Below are 9,229 nucleotides of genomic sequence, written 5' to 3'. Positions count from 1 at the left end.
TAAAATAACATAGTTACTTAGATAAATAGATTTGTTCACGACTCTTAATGGCGAACGGAACCGAGTCCAGCGAACTGAGCCTAAGTTAATTACTGTGTGTATGCTTTATTTATGCTTTGAATAAAACTAGTTCATTTGTGTGTTAATTACGTTGCCAAGCAAGTTTATGACTGCAAAAAGTAGACAGGAATATTATAAAGTGATCGAAAAAATATAAACGTCTCAATTATGGGAGTGGCTGAGAAATTAAAGGATGCATGGTGGATCGAGGCCTGCACCAAAAAGCAGCATCCGTAAGTAGTGTTCGGCGTAAGATTGCTGTTGTCTCGATACACATGATCGCTCGTCCCTCCCACTGGCGATCATTGGCTCGCGGCGCCGCGCCGCCTCCACTCCTGCGCACTCTGCTTCAAAACAACTCCATCCAGTCAATAAACAAGTCTTAAAGTCCATTGTCTCCGTACCATTATGCCGTCACAGCGAGATGTTACGCGGACCCCTCATACATCTACCTAATACAAATAAAATAACACAAACAAACGACTAGATCTCTCAATGCCACTCATTTAAGTTTCCATTCTTAAATAAATAATGCAATTACCAGCTTCTGTGATAGAGATGATTCACAATCACAATATAAACTATCAACAATAATTTAACGCTTGAGAAATACTCGAGTTGCTCCGGTGAAGAAAGAGTGGTCCCGTCCTTGATTTTATAGAAAATTCAGGTTTCGCAATGGCGCCTGGAGATTCTGATAATTTTATTGAAACATGTGGCTATACATCGGGTGCTCGTTAAGGGGATTGACAATGCAGGCTGCTGGCCGGTGGCCGGCGTGAAATGTAGCGGCCGCGGCGCTGGCGGCGCGGGGCGGGGAGGGGGGCTAGCGCCTCCGCGGGAATAATCCGACGCCCGCGCACCCCGGCAAAAAGTCCAAGACGGAACGAGGCGACAACCACACAGACTCGCTTCGACGCTGCCGCGGATAAAATCGACATAGAATTAAAGAAAAATACAAAAATCACTCATTGTTCTCATGAAATGAATGTGCCGGGAGTTGAATGTGAGGCTTTTTGTGAAAATATTCTCATACTTTTAAATGGGATCTCGTGTGGCGCCTTCTAATGATTCGTCCTTTTTGCGGCGGCGCGGCGCGCTGCGCCCGCGACGCTAAGCTTTTGGTGTGTCCGCGCATGTCACCAACTTTGCCTTTTTGTTTAGCTGTTTCCGATGTAAATTAAACAGTTTAGGCGGCATTGTTTTCAAAAACGCGTGGAATCGAAAAAGAAAATATTGTCTTATGGCTGGCGTTTGAGCTCATTAAGCAAGTACCTAAGGTGTAGGTACCTTATTATTGAGCCTTATTAGGGTTTAGGGGCTAGTTCAGTTGGTAAAGAAAAAACCGGTCAAGTGTGATTCAGACTAGAGCACCGAGGGTTCCGTACAAATTTGTAGGTATCATAAATATCTAATGATAGAGCCCTGATCCCAAGCAATATGTGCGTTCCTACTGTGTTGTAATTTTAAATTGTTTACTGACTAGACAGACAGACATAAAAAGTTCAGATTTTTCGATTGCTCTTATTGCTTATGCTAAGAGCTACGTTCTTAATAATTTTAAAATGTCTAGAACTACTGGAAGTACCCTACAGGGTTTGAATTCCCCGACAGCTTGCGCGAAAACATATTTTTTAATGACTCTATCTTTTCATTACGTTGACTTAGAAGTTTTTTCACTGCTCCAAGGAGTAGTAGATATGAGTACCTGTTTGATAATATCTACAGCCTGATAAATGCACGCGTTCCTAGATAACTTCATGCGCAAAAAGGCTCTTTACTGATGGACGGACAAACAAACAACAGGACCGCCTATTATAGTTCCGTTATAACCCAAAAAAAACCTTTTTAAATAGTAAATTAAAGGTAGTAGGTACGTGAAAATAAAATGATATCAGTGAGTCCGATTCAAATTTGACAACATAATAGGTACCAAGTCAAACTTAACTTTTAAAGGTACCTAAACTAGAACTATAGGTACTCGAACCGGGGAAGTTAAGGATTCGCAAATAATTTTATAAACATACTAATGTCATGAAGAAGTTTGAATGAACAACATTTGTTACACAATTCAGCCGTCTTAATTAATTTCTTACTGCTTCCACATGGGTTTCCACAGAGTTTTATACTTTTTATCCTCATAGTGATGTGCATGGATACACACACAACTAACAAATAGGCAAGTTGATTACATTCATCACTCGCAGTTCACGACTGATCGCAGCGACGTACTGAAATCTAAGACTTAGGTTTAAATAAGACTCATAATAATAAAGTGGTGGGAGCTGTAGAGCGAGCTGATTGAAGTCTGAGGACTGACGGACAGTGAAGAACGTTTGCAGCCTTCTCTTGAGATTCTTGCTCATTAGAATGAGACTGCCTGGAACCCCGGCCTATTAATTATTTCAGTTCGTTTACCAATTCAGATAATTCAAGTTAGTTCTACAAAAGTTTCTGAAAAGTGATAAACCAGTGAGATACGCCTTTGGCCTCATCTGCACTTTACATCAGGTGAGATAGGGGTAAATTACGGTCAGTTTAATGTAAAAAAAATATTTTCATTCATTTCTTCCTTTATACGTATGTCATTTTTTTCTAAATTATCAAGCAGCTCAAACATTGCACAACGGACAACACACAGCGGCACCGATAGAGTACTAGGTTCATCGTGATCCGTGTCATAAAATTCTCACCTGCCTATTTATTCGATGTACACAAACGTTCATTTGTTTGTATACCATAAACTCGGCGCGGTGTCGAAAGTGGGTATAAATAATGAAAGGCGTGCGAGACCGAGAATCGTGACACCTACTCTTTCACTAATGGACCGGCGGCGCTAAGTTCGTATTGTGTAGTTTAATCAAGATCGTTCGTTAGCTCTGCTCACTGCCTTTTTCGCTGGTCATATGAGCATACATTTCTCATTTATTCAACACTTTGCTGAGTTTGGCGAGCGTATTCAAATTGACATTCGGTTTACAGCGTTCGGTGAGAAGGACTCGATACGGCTAAGCTCAGCGTGAAATCCGTTAACCTATATTGCAAGTCCGTGTTTAAATAGTGTATCGTTATTCTTTTGAAATAGCACGGAGATTCACTTGTATATACGTGTACAGTGAACATTTTAGGAAAGTGTAATCCAGTAGCAAATGTACTTATTAAAAGTCAGAATTTTTCTTATTTTATAAGCTCACAAAATCTACTATAAAGTTCTACCTCCAATCAGATCTGACGCGCATTGTAACGAAAAAATGCAGTCTAAGTGCTTAAATTGAATTAAATTGATGACCATTCCCTTCCACCAGAACATGACAAAGATATATACGTTTTAATCATTAGAAAGCGGATATTGTACTCCGGTACGATATTTCAAGAGGCCACACAAGAAAACAGTAGGATCAGACTTTTATCTTAAATTGATGGAGTTAATCTCAAAGCGATGCTTCGTCGTTTGTCGCTACACGCGGACGCCTTTGTTGGGCGTACGAGATAGTGAAACAGTAAGCTATTACCTGCATTTGACTTGCATGATATTAGTTCCTGTTCAGATAGCTTTGATTTATTACTCATTTCATTTTAAAATGCCATTGATTAAGCTGCGCACTGAACAATCGTCGGCTTGCGCTAGTACCGCGCGTCCTTTGCGTCGCGTGACATGCTAAAGTAAGTCAAAGCAAGAGTTCGACTTGTTACCCTAATTTTATTTTACTGTGTTTTTGTTTTAGTTTTATGTTTGAGTTGGGTTTCATTTTTTATCTTTATCATAAAACTTCTGCAAATAGCCTGACTGAAGTACTTATTGCTGTGCCTACTTAAGTAAATACCTCGTTGTAACTTGCACGTACGGCGCTGCGCCGTCGTCGACAGTCAAGCCTGCGCCGCGTCTCCCCATCTTTGAAAAAGTTCACGGTTGGAATTTCCACCGCTATCAAATTTAGTCAGGTTTAAAGACAATCGACCGCTTCGAGCTTTTTTACGTTCGCTAATAAAACATATCAAAAAAGTCTAGAAAACTGGATGGATGCTCCCACGATTTAGGCGGCCATTTTACTGTCGAATATTTTCCAGAAAGTGGCTGTTAAATTTCTTACAGTTGCCATTTTATTACGCTGCCAACTCTCAGTTGGATATGCGACTAAAAAATGTTAACAAAAAATAGGCGCCACCAAAGAGAATTTCGAGTCGATGTACAGCAGTCGAATCCTTATAATATCGTGTTGAATATTTTTTACGCGCTTTTGGAGGCCCGGGTCCTGTGTTAAAATACACACCTAAGTATCATTAGCTATAAACACAGCTCTTTGTGTCTGCGTTTGAAAGAAATGAGGGCAATAAAGTGGACCGATTGAGGTACTGGACGAATATTTAGCCAGTGTGGAGGCAGCTTTGGCGAAAACACCACCAATTGAATCTGTATAGCTCGAACTTTAGCAAAATATAGCAAAAGACAAAAAGAGAAGACTATAGAAGTTATATTTGTTTTGTATATATTCCGTTAAAAGCCTATTATAAAGTAGGCATGGCTTAGTGTGGGTGCCGTCGCACACGCGAGCCGTCTCCGCACATTGTACCCGCGTCCCTATGAGCGACAAAGGTGCGCCTACGCAGAACCATAAGAATATAAACGTACTAAACAGAAGCGTCACTTGCCGTCAGTCAAGATCATTTTACTGCTTGTAAATTGTTTGGGTCAACACAATATTATTTTAACGTACTTCTCCAAAACTGCCTGATAGTGAGGAAACCTGTACTCACCTGCGAAGCAAGTCGACGGTTGGTGTTCTCAAACCTCGCACAATTTTTTTAGTGTTCAGCATTTATGTTTTTTATTGTTTATTTTACGTTTTTTCCTTTTGCTGCAAATTATAGAGCTGATAGGTAATAATGCTGCAAACGGACAGTGACGCTTCTATACAATCACCCTCTTTAATCTTATGACAGTGCCAGTGCAGACCCCCCTCTCCTCCGTCGTTTTATTCTGGCGCCTTATTATGTTACCTTTGTTTTCAAATTTAATTGGCTCTTCACAGATAACTTATCTTGATAATAAACGGCGACCAATAAACCGGAGGTCGGGAACAGACTGTCCCTCAAGATAAGATTGCCTGAATGACGTTTACTAGTGTGGCTTTTTAGTTAGGCCGTGCCGTGGTGTACCGTTTGAGTATGTTCTTCTCGAAAGATAATGCGGAAGGCTGTTAGGCATTCGAATTTTTATGTGCAAAGAGTGGGGTGAGTGTTGTAGGAAGGAGGTTAATGTTCTTCAGGGTATATTTATAGTCGAGTTTATAAACTTGTGAGCAAAAATTTGATCAAAATATATCTGAACATGCTTCTACGCCGTTAACAATAAAGAGTCGTTCAGATATTTTTGAACAAATTTTTGCTCACAAGTTTATCAACTCGACTGTACGTACATATTACATCTGTGTAAGAAGGTTTATTCCTTTACTAAGTTTTCAAGTGTGTTTTTTAAAGCGAGTGTGGGTAAGTATTTACCTTCTAGGTACTTTCGAACATCTTTTTTGATCTAGTCCCAAAAATTATATGGATGTAAGAAGTCAGGTCTTGATGGGATCATTTAAGATATTGTCAATATCTTCAATCACTCATACTTTTCTCAATGGCCAATAGTTATTCCCATTAACATTTGATTTTACTTAGTAAAATCGTCGGTCGTCTATCAATCACGTGATGTTTTTAGCAACTTTTTAACCCCCCTCCATCGTGAGTTTTATGACTAACCTACTCGACTACCCATAATTGTGTATATTTTTTTAGTATCTAGGAAGTATACAGAAGTCCTGCGAAATCTGTCTAATGTTCTAATGAAAAAAAAACACCTCCCATTCATCTTGCATAAAATTTTATAATAATCTATTTCCACATGTTATATTTTGGCCGAATTATCACATAGCATAATATGATTTCATAGAATTTCTTATTTTTTTCATTATTTCACATTATTTTAAGAGCCCGAATAATATCTATTTTCTCATAGGAAACAGCGGGGTTGGGTTGAAGTTTCCGATTTTTCAAATAACCTGAAATTATGAATTATGAAAATTTGATCGATTTTAACATTGTGTCCTTAAACTTGAGACTATTTTAAACTACCAGAAAAGATCATCATTGCCAAGCAGAATGCGCCGCAAGAAACTTTCGCTCGCGTTTCGGGGTAAGTTGTTGCACTCTTGACACAAATTGATTCGCTTAGATTAGACGCTATGCTATACTGTCAGATTAACATAGTTTTTCCTTTATAAAGTAACAATTGAGTATATGCCGTGTTTACGAAATGCTCTAAAACAATCAGTTTAGCTTGCTCTAATCTCTGAAAAAAAAAGTATTTACGCGTATTGTCATAAATATGTTTTCTTTGTCTTCAATATTTCTATTAAATATACATTTTGCTAAATCGATACCATCGATAATTCCGATGATGATTGAAAAAGACATTATCGGTTGGCCGTTGTATGGTAGCTTCTTTCGTCTTATTTAACGCACGATAAGATCGGTAATTTCAATGATATTGACGTGCTCGCTATGGTTTAGCAGTAGGTAGGTATACCTAACGTTAGACTTGGTCTGGTATGGTGCCTAAGCATGGAATCACGGTCAGATATATATAAAGTACTTACGAAGCTTTGCAATTTTCACTCATAACTGCGATGGGACTTAAACAGTAATCACGTAACAAAATCATCATAAAAATAGACACTAGCTAAGCGAGTTTTTCGAACTACCCGCGTTTGATTTTGAGCCTAATAATATTTGTTGCGACTAAAAGTTTTTTTGTTTCTAATTTTCTGAGACTGATGCTTTGCCGCAGTCTCATATTTTTCCAATTTCTCTTTAAAACTTGAATTTGAAATGACGTGACCATTATAAAATAAAGGGTCAAGTTCATTTCTGTCGACACATTTAATCGAATTCATCGAAAACAACTTGCTAGTTTCAGTAAGGTGCTCAATCCATTGTTCTGGATCATTTCGATTCTCACTAATTAAATATGTATAAACTTCGGTAATGTTAATGAACACCGGACAGTATAAGTGGAGCTTATTTAAATTACGAACACCATTGTTTTACAATCGATATAAATAAATTCGATGTTGTTTTTGTGTACCTAGGTACAAGGGGACTATTCGAATTCGAACCAAAATGGCAATGTTATAAAAAATCCTAAATTATCTCGTTACTATAATGATGTCATCATCATTATCATCATCATTGTAGATCGCTAGGTTAGGTTAGGTAAAGTATAAGTAGTAGTGAGCTGTTTTCTGCAACTCGACGACTAAATGCGCCTATTTTGCGTGATTGGCTTTAGATACTATTCATGATAGCTTAGCTCCTGCGTAGGAAGCCTACGCAAGTATGAAAATCAAAGTTTGGTATGCTACCATCCCTCTCACTCTTGTATTAAATAATATGAGCGTTAGCGGGACGGCAAAGATACGAAGTTAGAATTCGGCATTTCGTAGAATACGGCCAGCTCTAAAGTTAGCTAACTCGCTGCGCACTCTCGGCGAAACTTTACGCGCTCGCCTCGCTTTCATCTCGCTCGCAAATCGCAAGTGTGATAAGGCCCTTAGAGCTATGACGGCGACTCCAGGATTTCGACAAATTTCCGTTTTACGGATATAGCTTTTTCAATAGTTGCGTGAATCTGAGCCAACAATCGAGGACCATAGTAGGTATATAATTATAGTTGCCCAAAATTTCGTTTGTCTCCAGCGGGAAGGTTGCTCTTTCCCGGGATCAAAAGTAGAGTGTTATTTAAAGAAGATAGTGAAATTTGATACTAGTATTTTTTTATTTGTCACTTATTTCAAAGATAACTTCATACAAAACACAAAATCAAACGATGTTTAAGTACCTCTATATTAGGTAGGTATATATTTACTTACTATAAGCAAGTTTTTTTTTATCACTCTTGAGCGTTAATGGCATACAGCAAGCAGGCTAACTTGGTTGCAGTGCCCTAAATAAAGCCCGCGGGCCTTTTCTCTTCCATTGCATTATAACCCGGTTACAGGTTTTTTTACTCGTGGCATTATTCAAAGAGGTGTTAGATGGGTCAATCAACTTTTTTACCGACACTAATCTGTCCGCGACATTTTTCAAACAATTGCAGATTTTTGTAAGTAATCATGTTTTTTTTGGTAATTTAATAGATGGTGTACATGAATACATGCCATCCTACGTAAGTTCAACCTATTAAACCGTGAAATATCTTGTTCGAAGTACGATTTTTTGGTAACGCCAGAGACAATTTTGGTAATGCAGGAGACGGCCAAAGTATCGGTAAAATAGTTGATTGGCCCAGATACTTACATCAACTCGATAAAAAAAAATTGTTTCTAGAATTTTATAATCAATTATTTTAATTGCAATTTCGTCATGGTTGTTTACATGTAAACTTATGCCGCCGTGGCGCCATTCATTTTCTTATCCGCTTTGGGATTGGAAAAGGCAAAGGAATCAGTCCATACTCGTACAGCCATGTTCCCACTGCTTTCTTCCTCTTTGTTTCCCCACAAATGTGTCACGGGCGGTATGGGAATTACAAAGATCGACTCAGAAAGCCCTCAGTCTTCGACTTCGAGCTACTAACATAGTCTTGTTCGTAATGCCTTACTTAATGGCCTTAAGACGCAATGTACTAAGGATCATACTGAAAACCAGCGCTGCGGCTTGCTGTAGCAATACGCTGAGTATGGCCCTTTTTACTTCTTTCGGCACGTTTATTTTATTTTCTCTCTTGGTGTCTAATATATAAGATTGTCTGTTTTTTAGCTGTAATTTTTTTTGTTGTGCCGAATTTAGGTAAACAAATTTATTCTTCCTTTCTTTCTTTCTTACTATAAAATAACCATTGGCTTTTAGGGGGCGACAAACAAGATGAAGGTCCTACTTATATATATGCAAAGCAATTTAATAGATGATCAAAGTGATAAGTAACCTTAACTCCCAGTGAAAACTAAAGTGAGCTCCAGAACCTGTAAATCCAAGTGGACGTCTGTGTCCAGCGCTGGGAAGTTAATCCGGGCGGAGCGGAGGTGAGATGACATGACAAACATACCTGTTAAAAAAACGCGAATTCAATTTTGACTGTAAGACCGCTAGACAGATAGTTGGACAGTTAAACTATAAATAAATACAC

This window comes from Choristoneura fumiferana, chromosome Z (assembly GCF_025370935.1).
Source record: "Choristoneura fumiferana chromosome Z, NRCan_CFum_1, whole genome shotgun sequence".
In the NCBI taxonomy this organism is placed as follows: Eukaryota; Metazoa; Arthropoda; class Insecta; order Lepidoptera; family Tortricidae; genus Choristoneura; species Choristoneura fumiferana.
Note: the sequence above shows the minus strand (reverse complement) of the source record.